General features: G+C 46.2%; 1 protein-coding gene across 1 annotated transcript in view; it reads left to right on the top strand.

Annotated features, from left to right (window-relative positions):
- Positions 1 to 24288, top strand: part of otog (otogelin) — a 350354-nt gene that overhangs the window by 136814 nt on the left and 189252 nt on the right. The gene's annotated exons all lie outside the window — the stretch shown is intronic.

Genomic DNA, 24288 nt, shown 5'->3' with positions numbered 1-24288 from the left:
GGATGCTGGGTACGTTGAAATTTTAAAAACTGAGATGGACAAATTTTATTGTCCAGTATTATGGATCAAAGGCAGGTAAATGGTTTTGAGGTACAGATCAGCCTCTCTCTCTCTCTTAGGCAGTTCCCCGGAGTTGAGGATGACTTGCTTCCACACAAATGAGTTCTCAGGTGACTGATGAGTCAGATGCAGGACCTACAGTCTCTGTCACAGGTGGGGAAGACGATGGTTGAAGGGATGGGTGGATGGGGTGTTTGGGTTGTCGTGTGCTCCTTCCGCTGTTTGCGCTTGGCTTCTCTGTGCTCCCCGGTGAAGAGACTCGAGGTGCTCGGCGCCTTCCCGGATGCTTCTCCTCCACTTTGAGTGGTCTTGGACCAGGGATTCGCAGGTGTCGGTGGGGATGTTGCATTGTTTCAAGGAGGCTTTGAAGGTGTCCTTGAAGCATTTCCTCCGCGCACCTGGGACTCGCTTGCCGTGTTGGAGCTCTGAGTAGAGTGCTTGTTTTGGGAGTCTAGTATCAGGCATGCATACGATGTTGCCCGTCCATCGGAGCTGATCGAGTGTGGTCAGTGCTTTGATGCTGGGGATGTTTTCCTAAGCGGGGATGTTGGTGCGTCTATCCTACCAATATATTTGCAGGATTTTGCGAAGGCAACATTGGTGCTACTTCTCTAGTGCTTTGTACATGGTCCATGTCTCTGAAGCATATAGGAGGCGGGTATCACTACTGCTCTGTAGACCATGAGCTTGGTGCCAGGTTTGAGGTCCTGGCCTTCAAACACCCTCTTTCTCAGGCGACCGAAGACTGCACTGGCATACTGAAGGCGGTGTTGGACTTCATCATTGAGGTCTGCCCCCGTTGACAGTAGGTTCCTGAGGTTTGGAAAATGGTCCACATTATCTAAGGCCTCATCATGGATCTTAATAATTGGGACAGTACTGTGTTGCAGAGAAAGGTTGGTAGAGAATTTTTGTCTTAGAGGTTTAGAGTAAGGCCCATACTCTCGTATGCCTCGGTGAAGGTGCTGACCATGGTTTGGAGTTCAACCTCCGAGTGTGCGCAAACGCAAATGTCGTCTGTTATATATGTGGACTTGTATTTACTCTACAGCCACCAGAGGGCTCATCCCCTGGAGTCCCAAGGGATCCCATAATCCCTTGGGAGCACAGGTATTTAAGGAGGCTTCACAGGTTGGAGAGGCACTCTGGAGACCTGCAATAAAAGACTAAGGTCACACTTTACTTTGACCTCACAGTGTTCAGTCTGACTCTTTCTCCATACACAATATCGTCTCCATACTGTAATTCAATGACAGAGGATGGGATGAGCTCGGATCTGGACGGGAGGTGATGCAGGTTGAAAAATTTCCAGTTTGCTCTGTAGATTAGCTCCACTCCAGCGGGGAGTTTATTGAGGGTGAGATGGAGCATTGCAGCAAGGAAGATCGAGAAGAACGTTGGTGCGATGACACAATTTGCTTGACTCTGGTCCGCATATATATTGGGTCTGTGGTGGATCCGTTGGTGAGGATCATGGCTTGCATGATCAGCCATGAACTAATTGAATAGTGGTTTTGGCTTCAGGGGCTGACTGGCCTGCTCCTGTTCCTATGTTTTTTTTCAGTGTATAATATCATCATCATAGGCAGTCCCTCGGAAGACTTGCTTCCACCTCTGAAGTGAGTTCTTTGGCGGCTGAACAGTCCAATAAGAGAGCCACAGACTGTCACAGGTGGGACAGATAGTCGTTGAGGGAAGGGGTGGATTGGACTGGTTCGCTGCACGCTCTTTCCGCTGCCTGCGCTTGATTTCTGCATGCTCTAGGCGTTGAGACTCGAGGTGCTCAGTGCCCTCTCGGATGCACTTCCGCCACTTAGGGCGGTCTTGGGCTAGGGACTCTCAGGTGTCAGTGGGGATGTTGCACTTTATCAGGGAGGCTTTGAGGATGTCCTTATAGCGTTTCCGCTGCCCACCTTTGGCTCATTTGCCATGAAGGAGTTCCGAGTAGAGCGCTTGCTTTGGGAGTCTCGTGCCTGGCATGCGGACTGTGTGGCCTGCCCAGCGGAGCTGATCCAGTGTGGTCAGTGCTTCAATGCTGGGGATGTTGACCTGAGTGAGCACGCTGATGTTGGTGCGCCTGTCCTCTCGGGATTTGTAGGATCTTGCGGAGACATCTTTTGTGATATTTCTCCAGCAACTTGAGGTGTCTACTGTACATGGTCCATGTCTCTGAGCCATACAGGAGGGCAGGTATTACTACAGCCCTGTAGAGCATGAGCTTGGTGGCAGTTTGGAGGGCCTGGTCTTCAACACTCTTTTCCTCAGGCGACCGAAGGCTGCATTGGCGCACTGGAGGCGGTGTTGGATCTCGTTGTCAATGTCTGCTCTTGTTGATAGGAGGCTCCCGAGATATGGGAAGTGGTCCACAGTGTCCAGGGGTGCGCCGTGGATCATGATGACTGGGGGGCAGTGCTGTGTGATGAGAACAGGCTGGTGGAGGACCTTTGCCTTACGGATGTTTAACGTAAGGCCCATGCTTTCGTACGCCTCAGTCAATACGTCGACAATGTCCTGGAGTGTGGCCTCTATGTGCGCAGACGCAGGCGTCGTCCGTGTACTGTAGCTCGACGACAGAGGTTGGGGTGGTCTTGGACCTGGCCTGGAGATATAATACAACAGTAACTACACTTCAAAAGTACTTAATTGGCTGTAATGTGCTTTGGGACCTCCTGAGGTCATGAAAGGCGCTATATAAAATTGCAAGTCTTTCTTTTTTTAAAGTTGTGCCTAGCACATACTTCCTATTTGTCACACTTATTTCCTGTAACGTGATTTTGTCATGCCAGGGTGCAACCCCTGTGCATTACTTTTAGCTGTAAAGTATGTATACTTATAATTACATTTAGCTTTCAGTCCTCGTTAACATCTTGCTGCTCCTCCAAGCTGCACCTCCTAAGTCCATTGCTCCAAATAGTGCTGCAAATATTTACATTTTTACATTTATTTTACACTTCTTGATCCTTGCAAGCAAGTTATTCTAATATTTTAATTTAAGTTTATGCAAAATGTCTTTAATTTGAATCTCTTACTTTAACTTTATGTAATATTTAGTTAATTTATTACTCAGTTGCCACCTCTATAGGCATCAGGCCACTGCCATCCTTTGCTGTTTACTTTGCCCCCGGCCTACCCATCCTGACCTTCCTATGATAGAAACATAGAAACATAGAAAATAGGTGCAGGAGGAGGCCATTCGTCCCATCAAGCCTGCACCACCATTCAATATGATCATGGCTGATCATTTTTGCAACTTTAGTACCCCATTCCTGCTTTCTCTCCATACCCCTTGATCCCTCTAGCCGTAATGACCACATCTAACTTCCTTTTGAATATATCTAACGAACTGGCCTCAATAACTTTCTGTGGTAGAGAATTCCACAGGTTCACAATTCTCTGAGTGAAGAAGTTTCTCCTCATCTCTGACTTAAATAGCTTACCCCTTATCCTTAGACTGTGACCCCTGGTTCTGGACTTCCCCAACATCGGGAACATTCTTCCTGCATCTAACCTGTCCAATCCCGTCATAATTTTATATGTTTCCTCAGGCTTGCCGAACTTCACCACAGCATTATAAGCAATTTGCATAGAAATTGCAGGTTTCCTGGCTTAATGCTTGGACTAGGGCCACCTAGGACTGAGCAACTGGCAAAGATCCCCAGCAGGAAGGGATGGCCTGAGGGCCGAGGGCAGAGAATAGATTGTGCAAGTATGCAGGAGGTGCCAAATTTGATGGGAATTATAGTATCCTTAGTCTAACATCCCGAGAGTTCAGAGGAGAGACAGGTCTGGGAAAAGAAAGTAAGTGGGTAGGTTAGAGCCTCTTGGAAGTGAAAGTCTAGAAAATAAATGAAAATAATTTTATAATTAAAATAAAACAAAAAAAGCTAGTTATTGGGAACATGGGTAAAGAGAATTTAAAATGTGAATGTGTCTGCAGTGCCATGTTGAAAAATTATCTTGGGAGATAAACTTTGGAGGAGGAGCAGCTTACCTGGGGCTGGACTAACTGAAATGTTAATACAATGGTAAGTGTTATGTATTTAACCCCTTGCAACCTGTATCACACTATCACCAGAGGGCCTATCTGTTGGAGTCCCAAGGGATCCCAGCATCCCTTGGGAGCACAGTATATAAGCAGGCCACCCACGAGGTACCTGCACTCTGGAGTCTAATTAAAGGAGCTAAGGTCACACTTGCTCATTGTACACAGTACTCAGTTTCATCCTTTATTATGAAAGTACCAGTAAGTATGTATACCTTATTGTATATCGGTTAAAGGTAAAACTCAGGTGTGATAGGTATGGAAGTAGGTGTGACACGAAATCATGGCACAGGAAATAAATGTGTGAAATGACCAGGAAGTGCGTGCTACATAGAAAACTGACATGTTCTATTTAGAGAGGTGGATGGATTAACAGCATTGCTCACGGAGTCTGAAATTACGTTATTGCAAGAAGAGAGACATACTCTCATTCACACCAGCATTAACATAAATTATAAAGAGGTTTATAAGAGTTCTTCACAGAAAAATGTGGCGATTCTTTTTGACTGCTTCCTGGAAAATAAAGAAATAGGTTCTGGAATTCTGACGTTCCTGCTCCACTATCCGAACTATGGTGGTGCAGGATTTGTGGCTACCTGCTGGAAAGAACATTGAACCTCTGCTTGTTGCAAGGGGGAGCCTTTAATTACCAAGAAAATTTATACCCAAAACAGATGGATGAGGTCAAGAAATATATAAAACTTAAAGAATTAAACTAATTTACGACATTCCTTCTTTAGAAAATTCCTCTGAAATAATACCCACGCTCTTATCTGGCCCGCAGGATTGGTCCCACCAGTGCAGATTGGGTGAGAATCCATTTCACCAAATCGTTGCTTGAAATGCAAGCATTTTAGACTCGTCTGAAGTGCTGTCATACAAAATGTACAGCCTCCCTAATAAAGTGCAACATCCCCACTGACACCTGGGAGTCCCTGGGCAAAGACTGCTCAAAGTGGAGGATGTGCATCCGGGAGGGCGCTGAGCACCTCGAGTCTCATCGCCGAGAGCATGCAGAAACCAAGCGCAGGCAGCGGAAAGAGCGTGCGGCAAACCTGTCCCACCCACCCCTTCCCTCAACGATTATCTGTCCCACCTGCGACAGGGACCGTGGCTCTCGTATTGGACTGTTCAGCCACCTCATGTTAAGAGTGGAAGCAAGTCTTCCGAGGGACTGCCTTTGATGATGATAACGAGGACTTAATTTACATGTTGAAAATTGGGAAATGTAACAAAGACTAATTTTCATTTTGTAATGAAAATTAGTCTTTGTTGCATTTCCCAATTTTCTTCTTGGGAATTCAACTTGCTCAGGTCATATAAAATGAGTGATAAAGGTCAGTGACAGTCTGACCTTTCATGAAGTAAATACTTAAAGCTGAACTTTTGATTGTTACAATCTAAACCTTAAATGTGAGAATTGCTATGGATGCTCTTCTGTCTGACTGTTTGGGGAGAGGAAGAAGAGGATAAATGTAAGGATGTGCAACATGTTCCTTTGTACTAGAAATGGAATGCCTACACGTGCCCTTACCAATGGAACCATAAGTGCAAGCCCTGGAATTATTCTTGGACAATTGCCTACACAGGCTGTTTTATTAGGAGGTCAGTGACTGAGTTATAGGGCTAGAAATTGCATTGCACCCCGTTTGAGGCAATAACTTTTGCAGGAGAGCAAAAGTATCGGCGGGTGCTAAAGATTTGATTCTGCCGGGAACTTCCGTTTCAGTGCTCCAAGGGGGAAGTGGAGTGCTAAATCAAGCGCTAACCACTTCCCTTAGAGCGCTAAAGGGGGCGGTATCGGCAGAGCGCTGTGCAATGTTCTGTACAGCGCTGCCGGTTTTGCAGGCTCCATCCCTCGCTTAAAGGGAAGAGCCAATGCTGGGGTAACTGGGTTTTACTGCTCTCTGTGTCGGGCCATGGCACCCGCGCTATGTCTATAGCAGCCCCAAGCACTCTGAGAGTGCAAGACTGAGCAATCGCGGGCTCGAAAAAAAATCAAAATACACCAGACTTTGGACATAATTAAATTTTGGCCTACCTGACCACTACTGCCTTTAATTAGCGCTCCCCAAGCGGCCAGCCGAGGTGACAACACCTCCCGCAGCTGCCGTTGTTGATGCCCGACAATGCTGCAAGGGGCGGAAGCGAATTTTACATCCGGGGCGGTAAATGGGTGCTGCGCACCAGATGATGTCATGATCTTCGGGCTGCAAGAGATCGAGCATTAAGTTTTAGAACCAGCACAAACCCACTAGGGAAGTTCGCGGGTGTCAGTGATTTTGTCACGCCCAATGGGTAACCTCAGTGCACCCCAGAGGCGCTAACGGGAGGCGCAAACCAGGCCAATTTGCCCCCCATACTGTTTATTAGAATCTGACTTGGAGACAGCATTGACCACAAGGACAGCACTGCCAGCGGCAATGAAGGTTATCACAGCACTGAACATTTTTACCTCTGCATACATCAGGGTCTACGGTTGCGCGGGTGCTACCTTGCTGGTACCTTGCTCAGGAGCCGATCTTCATATATGAACCAAGATAGTGAGGGGCAGCAGGCTATTCACGGCACAGTCCATGCTGTCCTTGCCTGATATCCCCACTTATGCACTTGCCAGTAGATGTTACTAGATAGCATTCAATAATGAGAATACTGGCTAATTTCCCCCCTCTCACGTTCAGTAATGCTGAGACCAATTGCAACATTCCCAGTTACTGCATTGGCTAAGATTAGCTAACTTGGAACAAACCAGGAACTGAACTTTGGAATTGCATGCCTTCGAGATACACCAGTCAGTGCATTTACCCCTTAAGACATTGGGGGAGGAGTCAGGATTTAACAACAAACTCTAATGGAAAGAACTTTATGCAGCAAATTATAAAGCTGGCAAAGACCTCTGAACATAACTGCATGTTCATACTTTACTTTGCAAAAGTAGTCTCTCCAGTTTCAGGAAATCATAATTTGTGCTTTGATTGACAAATCAGTTTTGTTTGATATGAACCTGAGATTTAATGTTCACTGCTTTCTGGAAAGTGTTTAATCTGGTCCTCAATGAGAGGGTGAATGGTGGATTGTTTAAAATCCTTTGATCACAGAAATTAATCTGTCTTCTTGGCTTGTTGGTAAAGGAATCTGTTAACATCTATGCTATCTGTAGTGTAACATAACACAGATGAAACTCTCGTCTTCTGCAGCTCAGTGAATGTGCTGTATTTTCTTTGAACACAGTTCTCAGTCCTGGAGTTATACACCAGTGGGAATGAAATGCTACTGGATGCTTCTAGGTTATCAAGAAATTATTCCCAAAAAATTGAATTGGAAACAAAGCATACGGTGCTCAGAGACACTTCACAGAAACCTTTCTTACGTCACTGTGGCCTGAACATGTTGCTAAAACTCATTATTTTTTAATATTATTTTGAGAAATGAAAGCAAAATGATTACTCTATGCCCATCAATGCTCTAGTCATATTGTGCTGTGATGGAATCCTATGTTAAATTACTGAAACTTAAATTAAAAATGATCATAGGTTTACAGGTGAAATTTGGTTGCAAGAGTTAAGTTCAAAACTGTCTTTCCATATTTACCTTAAAAAGTGAAAATTAGAGCTCAGCTGTCTGCAAGATGCAGGTATATCTATAGATTAGTCACGATACAGATATGTGGTTCTAAATTGGGCCGTTGAAGAATAACAAGTAGTTTTATTTGTAAATTTCAAATCCTGCCAGTCAGACATAGAAATGACTTTAATTACTGGCAAGTATCAGAGGATGCAAGCTTTACTGTCAAATGCATTACATGCTGAACTCTCAAGGCCATTTTGTTCTATGGGAAGTTCAAAAATTCTGGCCACGATTTCCCCTACCTTGGCGGGTCCGTGGCAGGCAAAGTCGATGGCAGATCTCAACCTCGCTGTTGGCTCCAGAACGCTGTCCAAAATGATTTTCCTCTGGTTTGGTTTGTTAAGCCCACCCATCACGTTTCCCGGCTAATTGAAGGAAGCGGATCTGATGATGTCACTTCTTGATGCGTCATCAGCTGATTTCCTTAAAGGGACCATGCGCAAATTCAGTTTAACAGTTGTGCTGTTAGTGTTCTACAGCATTGAGGTGCCGCAAACACTGACACGCACTGCACAGAGGTGCACGGCTGCACCCAGGCTCTCCCGTGAGTCACTCCATATGCTTATGGAGGGATTCACATAACACAGGAAGGGAAGAGAACCTCCCTATGTGCAGAAGATACCTCCCCAGGACACCAACGCACATTGCACAGGAGGGCACAAGCAGGGATGTTGTCAGGAAGACCTGGCTGCAGTGGCACAAACCTTTTAATGATCTCAGTAGATCAGGAAGCGTTACTGCAACCTCAACCTCATTCTGCTGTGCCATTCATCACATCCCCATCACTCTGCCTTCCCTACCCTACTCCTGCACATCCTTAATCACACCAACTTACCTTGCACCTCCACCCATTCTTCTCTATCTATCTTAACACTTCCCCATCTCACTAGCCACCCCTCACACTCACCCTCATCCTAGTCCAATCATACCAACTAACAACACACAAGGGTGGGCACTTGGGTGTTATCACCAATGTTCATGTAATGTTTCTGTTAATGTAGTGTCAAACATTGAAACCTTTATTTTCAACACTGTGTTCTTGGACAGATTTGTGTGCAGCTTTGGAAGGGGCTTAGTGAGTTGCATTGAATGGTGAGACATAACTGTACCTCCCCACTGCCCCCGCCCCCACAATGCTGATATGTGTGAAAGGAATGGTATGGAAATTGGAGTGATGCTTTATGGTGTTGGTGTGGGGTGGTGCCAACCTATCGCACCATGTGGCAGCCTGGGTGTGCAGTGCCAAGTGAAGTAAATCTGGCCATGGTGAGGCCATCCCTGGTGTCCCATGCAGCGGTTGGGTGCTGATGACCTGTGTCCTGTGCAGCATCACTTGATTGTGGAGAAGGTTGGTGTTCTTAGTGCTGCTGGTGTGCCTGGTGATACTGGTTTCTTAGGGTCATCATGGTCAGCTTCTGAGGGCCAAGGTGACAGTGTAAATGGTTCTCATCCTGATGAAGTAGAAACATAGAACATAGAAATTTACAGCGCAGAAGGAGGCCATTTCGGCCCATTGTGTCCGTGCCAGCCAACAAAGAGCCACACGGCCCTTGGTCAGCAGCCCAGGAAATTAGGGGTGCATGCAATAAAGGTGCAGCAGTTATAATGGGTGACTTTAATATGCACATAGATTGGGCTAACCAGACTGGAAGCAATACGGTGGAGGAGGATTTCCTGGATGGTTTTCTAGACCAATATGTCGAGGAACCAACTAGGGGGAAGGCCATCTTAGACTGGGTGTTGTGTAATGAGAGAGGATTAATTAGCAATCTCATTGTGCGAGGCCCCTTGGGGAAGAATGACCATAATATGATTGAATTCTGCATTAGGATGGAGAATGAAACAGTTAATTCAGAGACCATGGTCCGGAAATTAAAGAAGGGTAACTTTGAAGGTATGAGGCGTGAATTGGCTAGGATAGATTGGCGAATGATACTTAAGGGGTTGACTGTGGATGGGCAATGGCAGACATTTAGAGACCGCATGGATGAACTACAACAATTATACATTCCTGTCTGGCGTAAAAATAAAAAAGGGAAGGTGGCTCAACCGTGGCTATCAAGGGAAATCAGGGATAGTATTAAAGCCAAAGAAGTGGCATAAAATTGGCCAGAAATAGCAGCGAACCCGGGGACTGGGAGAAATTTAGAACTCAGCAGAGGAGGACAAAGGGTTTGATTACGGCAGGGAAAATGGAGTACGAGAAGAAGCTTGCAGGCAACATTAAGACGGATTGCAAAAGCTTCTATAGATATGTAAAGAGAAAAAGGTTAGTAAAGACAAACATAGGTCCCCTGCAGTCAGAATCAGGGGAAGTCATAACGGGGAACAAAGAAATGGCGGACCAATTGAACAAGTATTTTGGTTCGGTATTCACTAAGGAGGAGACAAACAACCTTCCGGATATAAAAGGGTTCAGAGGGTCTAGTAAGGAGGAGGAACTGAGGGAAATCCTTATTAGTCAGGAAATTGTGTTGGGGAAATTGATGGGATTGAAGGCCGATAAATCCCCCGGGCCTGATGGACTGCATCCCAGAGTACTTAAGGAGGTGGCCTTGGAAATAGCGGATGCATTGACAGTCATTTTCCAACATTCCATTGACTCTGGATCAGTTCCTATCGAGTGGAGGGTAGCCAATGTAACCCCACTTTTTAAAAAATGAGGGAGAGAGAAAACAGGGAATTATAGACCGGTCAGCCTGACATCGGTAGTGGGTAAAATGATGGAATCAATTATTAAGGATGTCATAGCAGCGCATTTGGAAAGAGGTGATAGGTCCAAGTCAGCATGGATTTGTGAAAGGGAAATCATGCTTGACAAATCTTATGGAATTTTTTTGAGGATGTTTCCAGTAGAGTGGACAAGGGAGAACCAGTTGATGTGATATATTTGGACTTTCAGAAGGCTTTCGACAAGGTCCCACACAAGAGATTAATGTGCAAAGTTAAAGCACATAGGATTGGGGGTAGTGTGCTGACATGGATTGAGAACTGGTTGTCAGACAGGAAGCAAAGAGTAGGAGTAAATGGGTACTTTTCAGAATGGCAGGCAGTGACTAGTGGAGTACCACAAGGTTCTGTGCTGGGGCCCCAGCTGTTTACACTGTACATTAATGATTTAGACGAGGGGATTAAATGTAGTATCTCCAAATTTGCGGATGACACTAAGTTGGGTGGCAGTGTGAGCTGTGAGGAGGATGTTATGAGGCTGCAGAGCGACTTGGATAGGTTAGGTGAGTGGGCAAATGCATGGCAGATGTAGTATAATGTGGATAAATGTGAGGTTACCCACTTTGGTGGTAAAAACAGAGAGACAGACTATTATCTGAATGGTGACAGATTCGAAAAAGTGGAGCTGCAACGAGACCTGGGTGTCATGGTACATCAGTCATTGAAGGTTGGCATGCAGGTACAGCAGGCGGTTAAGAAAGCAAATGGCATGTTGGCCTTCATTGCGAGGGGATTTGAGTACAGGGGCAGGGAGGTGTTGCTACAGTTGTACAGGGCCTTGGTGAGGCCACACCTGGAGTATTGTGTACAGTTTTGGTCTCCTAACCTGAGGAAGGACATTCTTGCTATTGAGGAAGTGCAGCGAAGGTTCACCAGACTGATTCCCGGGATGGCGGGACTGACCTATCAAGAAAGACTGGATCAACTGGGCTTGTATTCACTGGAGTTCCGAAGAATGAGAGGGGACCTCATAGAAACGTTTATAATTCTGATGGGTTTAGACAGGTTAGATGCAGGAAGAATGTTCCCAATGTTGGGGAAGTCCAGAACCAGGTGTCACAGTCAAAGGATAAAGGATAAGCCATTTAGGACCGAGATGAGGAGAAACTTCTTCACCCAGAGAGTGGTGAACCTGTGGAATTCTTTACCACAGAAAGTTGTTGAGGCCAATTCACTAAATATATTCAAAAAGGAGTTAGATGAAGTCCTTACTACTAGGGGGATCAAGGGGTATGGTGAGAAAGCAGGAATGGGGTACTGAAGTTGCATGTTCAGCCATGAACTCATTGAATGGCGGTGCAGGCTAGAAGGGCCGAATGGCCTACTCCTGCACCTATTTTCTATGTTTCTATGTTTCTATGAAGGTTACATATAAAACTGGGAAAATGAAAAATGGCACAACCAGTCCGCCCCACACAACTGCGATACCCCAGATATCGCAACATTTTACACTCCACCCCACCTGGAGCCATGCAATCTCCTGGGAAAGGCAAAAAAACAGACAAAAACCCAGACTAATTGGGGAAAAATATCTGGAAAAATTCCTCTCCAACCCATCCAGGCGATCGAAACAAATCCAGGAGAGCAACCTGGCCGTATTCAATTCATTGCAGTACGTACCATCGTATCTGCGCCAGCCAACAAGAGGTTATCCAGTCTAATCCCACTTACCAGCTCTAGGTCCATAACCCTGCAGGTTACGGCACTTTAAGTGCCCATCCAAGCACCTTTTAAATGCGGTGAGGGTTTCTGCATCTACCATCCAGGCAGTGAGTTCCAGAACCCCACAACCCTCTGCGTGAAGAAGCCTCCCCTCAAATCTCCTCAGAGCCTTCCACCAACCACCTTAATTGACCCCTCCACCAAGGGAAATAGGTCCCTCCTATCCACTATATCCAGGCCCCTCAAAATGTTGTACACCTCAATGAGGTCTCCCTTCAGTCTCCACTGTTCCAAGAAGAACAAACCCAGCCTATCCAATCTGTCCTCTTAGCTAAGATTCTCCATTCCAGGCAGCAACCTCGTAAATCTCCCCTGCACCCTTTCCAGTGCAATTGCATCCTTATAATATGGCAACCAGAACTGCCGCAGTACTCCAGTTGTGGCCTAATCAGTGTATTATGCAATTTAAGCATAACATACCTACTCTTGTGTTCTATGCCTCGGCCAATAAAGGCAAGCATTCCATATGCCTTCTTAACCACCTGGCCTGCAACTTTCAGAGATCTGTGGACATGCACTCCAAGGTCCCTTTGTTTATCTACACTTCTAAGTAGCCTACCATTTAATGTGTATACCCTTTCCTTATTAGCCTTCCCCAAGTGCATTACCTCACACTTCTCCTAATTAAGTTCCGCTTGCCATTGTTCTGCCCACCTGACCAGTAGATAGATGTCCTTCTGCAGTCCATGATTTTCCTCTTCATTATCAACCACACAGCCAATTTTAGTGTCATCTTCAAACTTGCTCTCAGCTCATCTGTCTGATTAGCTATACTCCTTGCATTGAAGTATATACCATTTAACACAGGAAGACCTCCTTGATTACTACTTACTAACCCTTGTTTCCTCTGTCTTATAGATTCACTTTCTACATTCTTGCTTTGCAATTTCAGCTTTAATTCCTTCCCGATTGAATTTGTTCTCGGGTTCCTATCCCCCTGCCAAGCTAGTTTAAACTCTCGAGTAGAGACCAGTTGAAGTTGAGATGACAGAAGCAGTCTGTCAAAGATGAGCGAGGTTGGTGCAATAAGGTGAGCCTGGCTGGAGAGTTTGCTACAAAGACTTGCGGCCGGCATAAAGCACAATCTGTCTTCTAAGGGGAGAAACCAATAGGCCTCTGTGTTTGGAAAGTGTGCAGGTGTGAGGTTTTATACAAGTTTTAACCCTGTCACCAATCATCTGCTTCAATGGTCACTGATCCTCCGCCTCAGATGAACAGACGCGGTCCAGGAGCAGCGTGACATCTGTGGGTGACCTGCTAAAGTTAAAAGGTGAGCAAAATATCATTGTTAAGGGCTTCTAAACCAGCCAATAATTGGCTCAATTTTCTCCTCCACTGCTGCGTGTCAAGTCTGTTCAATGCTGACAGACCCGAGATTTGGGAAAGGCACGTGCCCTTTTCCCACCTGACCCACCACCAAATGTGCCTGCTGACCCCCCGGAAAATTACCCCCGAGGACTCTGTGATCTAACATACGACGACCAGCCACGAGACTCCCAAAGCAAGCGCTCTACTCGCCATGACAAATGAGCCAAATGTGGGCAGAGGAAACGTTACAAGGACACCCTCAAAGCCTCCCCTGATAAAGTGCGACATCCCCACCGACACCTGGGAGTCCCTGGCCCAAAGACCGCCCTAAGTGGAGGAAGTGCATCCGGGTGGGCGCTGAGCGCCTCGAGTCTCATCGTCGAGAGCATGCAGAAATCAAGCGCAGGCAGCGGAAAGAGCGTGCGGCAAACCAGTCCCACCTTCCCCTTACCCTTTCCCTCAACGACTACCTGTCCCACCTGTGACAGGGACTGTGGTTCTCGTATTGGACTGTACTGCCACTAAGAACTCATGTTAAGAGTGGAAGCAAGTCTTCCTCGATTCCAAGGGACTGCCTATAATGATGATGACCCACACCCACACACAAACATTGCATTGTCAAAGGCTTACAAAAGATTTTATCCAAAAGCCTTATCACATAATTAATTGTGCAAAAAAGGTATTTTAACTCCTTATGGACAGATTTAATTATTTTCCAAGGCTTTATGCTTTCAATAATTTGCTAGGACTTTCTTGCTTCTGTATAACATTTTACTTGTAAATAAATCTAACTATTAGTTTTAGCATGAATGTAACAATGGGGAGATTTTAACCCCCAAAAAGCAGGTGGGTTTGGGTCGGGTGGGAGATTAAAGTGTTAAAAATCTGAATTCCGACCCCCAACCCGCCCATTTAAATATTATAATGAGGCTGCGTGCTTTTTTTTTTAAGCATAATTTTAAATTTATCCCGGCAACTAAAGGAAGGAGAGGACTGCTCGATCCAAGAAGTAAGTACCTTTCCACTTACCTGCTAGATCCAGCATCCCTGCCTTGCTAACTCTCTCCAATTATACAATCTCTGATTTTGATAGCAGAGCAGGATGTTGGAATTTTTAATTTTACAAAAAATAATGTTTGTGTGATGCATTGCAGGCTTCAATTATAGTGGAATACATTCAGAAGATGCTGAAAATACATAGCAGGTCAGGCAGTATTTGTAAAGAGAAACTACAGTTTTTGAACATTTTTGCTATGCATTTATCGAGTGTGGAAGGCCAATAAGACTTGAGCATCATAGACCTGGATGAGTTATGATATCTTGATCATAAATTAAATCCGGTGAATCAGCACCACCAGTATATAATTTTAAATTTAATCTAGGACATCAATAATCCATCTAAAAGGTTTTATAAATCACTTGAGGGCAATGTGGAACAAGAATTTATGCTTCACAATGCTGTCAATTGTTCTGAGGAAACCACTAGAGTTATGAGCAGTTGATATTTTCTTAAGAGTTAAATCATTTTTATCTTTGTTCCTCTGAAACGTATGTGTAGAAAGCTATGAAAATAACAGAACATTCATGTTGTTTGCACTATTTTTAAACAGGCTACTGGGTTTCCCATGGTTTATGTATTGGGAAGTGTTATGTATTAATGCTTGGGGGTCACCAGACATCAGAGGGCGCCGTGGTCGGAGGTCATCGGGCTGTATGCATGTGGCATGTGCGCTTGGTCTCCTGTATATAAGCTGTGTGTCTTTGTCACGCTGGCACTCTTGGGCTGGAATAAAGATGGATCAGGTTCCACCTGAGTGAGTTTACAGCAACCAGACTCTTGAGTCATTACAGGAGGATTCACTGAGTTCAGTCTCTGACTGAAAGTCGATCACCTGTGGGGAGCCAGCAAGCAGCCAGGTAGCCATATGGGTGGGCAGGAAGAGAAGCATGATAGCTCCAAATGGCTGCAAGATCAGCAGGGCACAAGGAGAGGTGGATATCAGTCTGGGGAAGTGGGATATCAGTCTGGGGAAGTGGGATATCAGTCTGGGGAAGTGGGATATCAGTCTGGGGAAGTCGCATATCAGTCTGGGGAAGTCGCATATCAGTCTGGGGAAGTCGCATATCAGTCTGGGGAAGTCGCATATCAGTCTGGGGAAGGAGGAGATTTTTGAGCAACACAAGTGGGCCCAGGAGTTGTAAAGGAGAGCCAAGAAGGCACACTACAAAAATACCAGACCCAGGACTGAATTTATTTGTATAGCCAGCTGCCAGGATGCTGTCCTATCTCTTGTTTTGTGGCTGTACCTCTCCTGCTAATCTTCATTCTGTAGGTGCTGATATTACTGCAACAACTTGGCAGTCCATTATTGAAATAATTCAGCCCAGCAGGTAAACACGAAGTACCTTGGGTCATTCTCCTTAAAATCACTGGGACACAGCACAGGTCTTTACTGCCGGATTACTATCGAGGCTTTACTTAATTGACCTTAACAATTTGCAGGCTGATTTCTTAATAAATCTAGCTAAATATTTAATTTACTCTTTCTAAAAGGTGGAAAACTGGCACAACTGACATATCATTTTCTTTCCTGGCCCCCCTCCCTCACTGTTTTAACACCAGTCACCACTGATTTTGCCATTAAATAGGAAATGTATGAAAACAGTACCGGAAAAGGTCGAATGGTCCATTGAGCCTGTCCAATCCTGGACTGGTGCATCATCTCTCCCACCTCCTCTATCCTCTGCCCCAACCCCTATGAGATTGGGGAAGCATAAAGGGAGATAGACTTTGCATTTAAACATGCCATACATCACCTGTGGAATGCTTGATGCCAATACTCAGGGCTTAAAATGGAATATATCTCTCACCTTGATGAGCACGAAGGCAAAGAAAAATAATACGTATTTGTTTATCCATCAATTGGTTATTGCTCTAAATGTGCCTTGGATACGCTAGCCCACATTTTGCATTCAGCAGCGAAGGAAAAGGACTTGCTGTTTATTATGCTTACAGCTGCCCACTGGCTTTTCATGGATTTTTGAGCTGTAACTTATGGTTACTGGAGATCCTTTTTAGCACGCTGTCCACTGGGGATCTGTGGCATGTTTGAGCAGGTCAAGCAACAGTGAGTCTCTTCAACCTGAAGAATCCTCATTGAGCCATGCAGACCAGAATATTTACCTGGCAATGCGCTGGGGGTGGGGGAGTCCGGTAATGCACGGGAAACCGCAGCATGTCCGTCGGGGGCTTTATAACCCAGCCACTGCATTAGAATCTGACTTCCGTGTTTCCCGACCAATTAGCGCATGGGTCTATTTCAGCTGAGGTGTTTAAAGGAATACTGCAAAGATCACAGTTGAAGGATTGTGGAGGTGGGACAAAGAAGGGTAGGTGATTACAATGTAGTCTCAACATTCGAAAGCTGCCACTCGCTTTACTGATGTCTCCCTGGACCTCACACTGTGAAGTGTAAGGGCCCGCAGGGAGATCTTATTCCCTGCTGATGGGAGGAAGAAGCCAGCCTCACTGATGAAGAAGGCTGGAAATAGCAGAGGAGGCTAGCAGCAGGAGTGTGGTGCCACGCACCTGGATACAGTGCAAGAAGAGATTTAATGACTTCATGAGGGCAGGAAAGGTGAGTTCAATGGCACATTCGACTACTTCCTGATGTGCGTATCACCTCAAACCCCTCACTCTGCCATCCCAAGCCTACCCTTGTACATCACTCCTCATACCAATGTACCTTGCAGATGCACCCATCCCTCTCTGTCTATGCACTTCCTCACATCCCCATCTAACTATCCACCACTGGCAGTCACCCTCATCTTAATGCAATGTCACGCCTCTTCCTCATAGTCACCCTCAACCGATATCGTCCATCCATCCATTCCACTCATTCCATCACTCTCACTCAAAGGTCTTTGGTTTCTTTCCTTGCAGGAGAAGAGAGCACAGAAGACCAGGGAGAGCCAGAGAACCGGAGGATGCCCTCCAGCCATCGCCATGCTCACAGCTGCAGAGAAGGAGGCACTTGAAATAAACGGAGTGTTGGCGAGCCTGGCGGTGGGAGATGGAGAGATGAGGAGCTCCCAGCTACCTGGTAATAGAATTAAATATCTCACAGCCACATGGCATACAACAGTCACTCATGTTGACTTGATGTCAGCAGCCAGTGAAATATGATCATGTGCATAATGTTAACTTAAAATATTCTTACCATGACAGTTCTAATTCATGTCTTTAATCTCCAACAGGCCCATCAAGTGTCCAACAGGTGGTGGAGCCAGAGGAAGAAGCTGAATTCTTAGAGGAGGTCGCTAACTCTGAGGGTGCACCGTCACACGACGCATGTACACCATGCACCAGCGCGGATACACACACGTCGGTGGGATCATCGATACAGAGAGAATGTTGCCATCTGGTGTTCCACAGATCACATGTGAGCACAAGCAGATGGTGGAGACAGGGACAGCAGTGGAGAGTTTTTATCGGAGGGTGCAAGGTGCTCAGCTGGACGCAGATGCCGAACCTTGGGGGCCGTCGACAAAGAGGATGATTCCGGAGGAGCAGCAAAAAGTGCGTGAGGCTCTGGCAGGATTTACAGCCACGATGTGCATGCTTGCAGAGAGAATGGAGGAGTCCATCTCGAGCATGACTGGCATGTTGTTGCAGGCCTTGGCGATGATGTGTTCATCCATGGAAAGAGCGGCCACCTGCATGGAGCAGCAAATGCGTCAAACAAGTGCATGCTTGTTCTCACCAACAGCTTGCACACTCATGACTGTCACCCTAACTAGGATGGATAAAAACCTAGCCTTGGCCGCTCATCCATCCCACTGGTGTGCAGCAAAGTGCTCACCAGCTCATTGCTAACAGGGAAGTGCAGGTGGGCCGTGAGTGGGATGATGGCGAAAAGAGGACATGGAAGCATGGAAGTGGGGGCTCTGCTCAAAGTGCTTCCGCTTCTCAGCCGTTGCCCCCACCCCCCCCCCCCACCGGAGTCAGAACCCCACATGCTGCCTCCTGTCCAGATGGCTGAGTCTGCCCCTGCAACAGGTGCAGGTGGAGCAGACTTTGGCAGGGCCATCACAGGCTCCAAAACCCAGAGGATGTCATCCAAGAGCATCTGAGCAATCAAAGCAGGGATGTGAGCAGCCTGCCTCTACCTCTGCTGGAGCCACAAGGGTTGCATGTCATAGGAGATAGAGGAAAAGGAAGATGAAAGATTTTAAGTTGCACAAGTGTATGCACATGGGTGTGTTCGACATGTCACAATAATAAGATAATGTATAAGTTTTAATCCAGATTATTTCTTTGCACCATGTTCCAGTCTTGCCAATTTTTGCCTGGAGGCTGCCAATTGGCCTTCTCAGTCCTAATGAATGGTAAGACTAGACTTGTGTCTGAGCAATGGGTGTCTGTGTAAAGGATGCTTTGTTGATGTCAGGGCTGTTTTGTGCTGGGGGAGGTGGGAGGGTGTATTCAGCATGTGGCTACTGGATGGGTACAGTGGTGCAACCGTAGTAAATGTTGCAATGGTGGATTCTAACCCGGGCAGCAATGTGCGCTGCTGCTGGTGCGGTTGATGCTGGTGCTCAGCTTGGTCCTCATCCAAGTTCCAAGGTAAAACAGCATCAGCGGCAGCCGTGCTGATCTGATATATGACTGATTTAGCGTGGAGGTCAGACGCACAAACCTCCAAAGCAGTGAGAGTGACTTCCCAATGTAGTGAAAGTCACATCCAAAGCTATAGAAATCACCTGCAAAGTACTGAAAGCAAACTCTCAGAACAAGTGCTGTGGGCAGAAGCCTTTCACTTTGGCACGGAAACAGGTGTGAGGTCTCTTTATGCCTGTCATTGTTCAGCCCCCTCAATTACTGCTGTGTTCCCGCCTTGCTTTCACTGGCGAGTTCCAGGAAGCCGGGAAACTCGCGGATCCACAGTGAAAGTTGAAAACCCCTGTTTAAAAAAAAAAACCTGTTAACTACCACTTAAGTACCTCTTAATTGCTTTTAATTAGTAACCCGCCTCTCCTGAGGGGGTTTCTCGCACATTGCCGAACACACTCCAGCAAAAAGCGGAAATCAGCGGGTTCGAGCTGGCTTTCCGACACGCTGTCAATTTCAGCACTGTTACCGACCCATCCATTCTCAAACCCACTCACTCGTTGATCTTAAAATTTCCCCTGCAGAGTCTAAACCAGGAATTATAAATTAGAATATTTAATTCAAAGGAAGATGAGATTAAAAGAGAGAGAGAGCTAAAACACACTGTTTAAAAATTCCCTTACACCTGAATGCATCAGCCCCAACTTTTTCTAGCACGTTTAGTAGGTAAGTACTGCAACTTCACGCTTTTCATGTTTTTTATTGGCGAGGTACCGGTGGAGTGAAGCTTATGGATGTGCAGGGCAAATGAGACAGCATCTTCCAGATTTCCGAGTTTAACTGCGCACGTGCAGATACCGGAAGTTGCTATATCATCATCATAGGCAGTCCCACGAAGCGAGGATAACTTGCTTCCACGCCAAAAAAAAGGATGAGTTCACAGGTGTTTCAATGAAGGACCTAATATTCCAGGTCCTGAACTACATCTTGAAGGGTGGAAGATGCCTGTGCGTGGATTTTATTAACTTGTGGTGGCCGTTGCACACCAGCCACCACACGGGCTTGACAGAGCTAGGTCTTGGTCCAGTGGCAAGGGTTATGCTGTATAAGAACATAAGAAATAGGAGCAGGGGTAGGCCATATGGCCCTCTGAGCCTGCCCTGCTATTCAATAAGATCATGGCACTATCACCACATTCCTTGATTACGTTAATATCCAAAAATCTATTGATCTCTGACTTGAAATATTCAATCAATGGGCTAGATTTTTGGGCCCTTTGCGCTCCGGGTCTCGTCCCGGAGTGGCGAGAAATGGGATGGCAAAGTCTTCAAGGGCTGGTCGGGAGCTTCGGGTTGGGTTTTGCGGTGGCACTTAGGAGCACCCCCAGGAAGAGCTGCGCTGGATGTGCAACGCCTCGCCTTGTGACACCGGCGCGAGTTTTGACTCACGCCCAACCCGTACGCCCCGAAGCGTAGCTCTGCGATGACCGTCAGGTAAAACAGAGTGTTCCAGCCACGCCGGCGATGGTGAGGTAGATAAAGTACAGAAAATGTAAGTTCTGGTGGTTTTTTTTGCAGCGATTTGTGTTGTGATGGCGTGGGCATTGTTTTTGGAACAGGGTCACCCCCCCGCAAGGCCTCTCTCGGAGCGCTCCTGGCCCTGCACTTTAGTTAGTGAGGTTCCCATTTTTGCGCCATGAAAGTTGTACAACGCCTCCCTTCATGCTGCGCCCCTGGCGCAGGGCACAGATGGGAAAAATTTCTCCCAGAGTGCAGATGTTCCCCAGCCAGTAACCTTTCCGCCCCGAAAGCGGCAAAACAGAAAATCCAGCCGAATGACTGAGCATTCACAGCCCTCTGGGGTAGAGAATTCCAAAGCTTCACAATTCTTTGAGTGAAGACATTTCTTCTCATTTCAGTCCTTAATGACCGAACCCTTATCCTGAGACGTTGGCCCCTAGTTCTAGACTCGACAGCTAGGGGAAACAGCCACACAGTACCTACCCTGTCAAGCCCGACACATTTCAATGAGATCACCTCTCATTCTTCTAAACACCAGAGAATATTCGCCCATTCTACTTAATCTCTCCTCATAGGACACCCCTCTCATCCCAGGAATCGAGTGAACCTTCATTGCATCCATTCTAAGGCAAGTATATCCTGACATAGGTAAAGAGACCAAGGGATCGTAATTTCACCTTTTTTGCACCCTGGGCCGGCGCACAACAAGCGATGATGTCATCGGTGTGCGCGCCGACCCCTATGCACCCTGTGCCGATCCCCTTGTGGCTCGCGGGGGTAATTGCACCGCGGGCCACAAGGCTGGTGCAGGCTGATGTCAGCACCAGCTTCGCGGGGCGCTGACATCCGCCCAGGGAGCCCCGGGCTGCCGTTTTATTTTGTTGTCTGATTCTTCGGATGACCCGACCATGGCGGCCCTCGCCTCGACTGGGCCACCATCATGCAGCCCAGCACTCCTTTTTGGTACCGGGCCACTGGCCCAATCGAGCGTGTCTCTGGTGGCCCAGTGGCGGCCACCAAAGTGCCTGCAGAGTGCGCAGTGGCCCTCCCCTATAACTGAAAGGGGAGGGGCGTTGTAGCGCGCCACCGGAGATTCCGCGTATCGCTGACCTCTTCAGCTCGACTCTGAACTTGGCGCCGCGTTGATGTCCCGGGAGCGCCCCTCCAACGAGGTGGAGTGCCTGAGACAGAACTCCACCTCGTTTGAGGGGCGCAAAGCTCAATTGCACACCGGGGGTGGGACTTCTGGCCCAGGCGGTAAAAGGCCTGGGCCCGGAAGGTTACCGCCCCCAAACAGGGAGCGGGGCAATTTCAGCCCCAAAACTATGGTCTCACCAAAGCGCTAAGATTTCTTTACTCTTATACTCCAGTCCTTTTGTAATAAAGGCTATCATACCATTTGCTTTCCAAATTGCTTGCTGTACCTGTATGTTAACTTTCTCCAATTCGTGTACAAGGCCACCCAGGCCCCTCTGAATACCAACATTTCCCAATCTCTCACCATTTAAAATTATTTTGCTTTTTTATTTTTCCTACCTTCACATTTCTCCACATTATATTCCATCTGCCATGTTTTTGTTCACTCACTTAACCTGGCTATATCCTTTCGCAGCCTCTTTGCATCCTGCTCACAACTTACTACCCCAACTAAATACTTTACATTCGGTTTCCTCATCTAAGTCATTATTATAGATTGTAAATATCTGGGGCCCAAGCACCGATCCCTGCGGTACCCCACTAGTTGTAACCTGCCAACCCGAAAATGATCAGATTATTCTTACTCTCTGTTTTCTGTCTGTTAACCAATCCTCAATCCAAGCCTCAATATTAACCTCAATCCCATGAGCCCTAATTTTGTGTAACAACCTCTTTTATGGCACCTTATCGAATGCCTTTTGAAAATCCAAATATAATATATCCACTGGGTCCCCCTTCTTCTACCCTGCTAGTTACAACCTGAAAAAAATCTTTCAGATTATCAAACATGATTTCCCTTTCATAAATCCATGTTGACTCTGCCCAATCATATTATGATTTTATATGTATCCTGTTACCACGTCCTTAATAATAGATTTGAGGGCCTCCTCAAGGACACCCTCAAGGAGGCTTTGAGAGTGTCCTTGAAATGTTTCCTCTGCCCACCTGGGGCTCGCTTGCCAGGTAGGAGTTCCAAGTAGTACACCCTCATAGCCTCCCTGATAAAGTGCAACGTCCCCACCGACACCTGGGAATCCTTGGCCCAAGACCGTCCTAAGTGGAGGAAGAGCATCCGGGAGGGCGCTGAGCACCTCGAGTCTCGTCGCCGAGAGCATGCAGGAACCAAGCGCAGGCAGCGGAAGGAGCGCGCGGCAAACCAGACTCCCCACCCACCCTTTCCTTCAACCACTGTCTGTCCCACCTGTGACAGAGACTGTAATTCCCATATTGGACTGTGCAGTCACCTGAGAACTCATTTTTAGAGCGGCAGCAAGTCTTCCTCGATTTCGAGGAACTGCCTATGATGATGATGACAAATAATAGATTCTAGCATTTTCCCTACTACAGATGTCAAGCTAAATGGTCTATATTCACTGTTTTCTCTCTCCCTCCTTTCTTGAATAGCGGGGTTACATTTGCTATCTTCCAATCCGCGGGGACCATTCTAGAATTCTGGAAGATCAAAACAAATGCATCCAATACTTTAGCCACCTCTTTTAAAATCTTGGAATGTCGGCCATCAGGTCCAGGGGATTTGTAGGCTTTTAGTCTTATTAATTTCTCCAGTATTTTTCTTTACTAATACTAATTCCTTTAAGTTTTTCAATCACACTAGACCCTTGGTTTCCCAATATTTCCGGAATACTTTTTGCATCTTCTTCCGTGAAGACAGATGCAAATTTATTTAATGACTCTGCTATCTCCTTATTCCCCCATTATAATTTCTCGTTGCCTGTAAGGGACTCACATTTACTTTGCTAATCTCTTCCTTTTTACATACCTACTGAAGCTTTTACAATCTGTTTTTATGTCTCTTGCTAGTTTACTCTCATTTATCCGATTTATTCCATAATAACATTGAGTACTGATAGCCTCACCTTTATCCTATCGCAAAATCTTGGCCATTATTTCCCCAGTTTATCCAAAGCAGTATCCACAGACTCAGATGCTGACCCAAGAATGAGACATTGATTTTAGTGTACAGAAATTTAAAGGTGATAATGTTTTCAACAACCTGGCATCAAATAAATGCTTTTGCTTATTCCTCAATGTCAGATTATTAATTCCTCCAACAGAATATGACCATGGAGCACTAATTGGTCCAAGTACATGACAAGTATTCTAGAGTTAGAAATCAATTTACCAAATTTAACCAAAGATTAACGCAATGCAGTACAGGTACTTGTATTGAGAATCTGACAGGTTTGCAATACAGAGGTGTCCTAAATGGGTTCGCTTAGAGGATGTGCTTACAAAAAGTGACCTTGTAGTAGGTCAGTTGGAGCAATATTTCCGATAATTTGCCGCACCTGTGATAGATATTAATCCTGGAAAATCCATTCAGCACAAGAATGCTGTGTTCCTCATGTTGAAACAAATTGTAAAATTTCAGGCTGGATTTCTCCAGAGCACAAGAAGTGTGGTTAGGAATATTTGAGCCAAAATTGTATTGGAGTAAATTAATCAAATGT

Source organism: Pristiophorus japonicus, chromosome 14, assembly GCF_044704955.1.
Source record: "Pristiophorus japonicus isolate sPriJap1 chromosome 14, sPriJap1.hap1, whole genome shotgun sequence".
Lineage (NCBI taxonomy): Eukaryota > Metazoa > Chordata > Chondrichthyes > Pristiophoridae > Pristiophorus > Pristiophorus japonicus.
The sequence above is the reverse complement of the archived record's forward strand: the minus strand, read 5'-3'. Positions and strand labels throughout refer to the sequence as shown.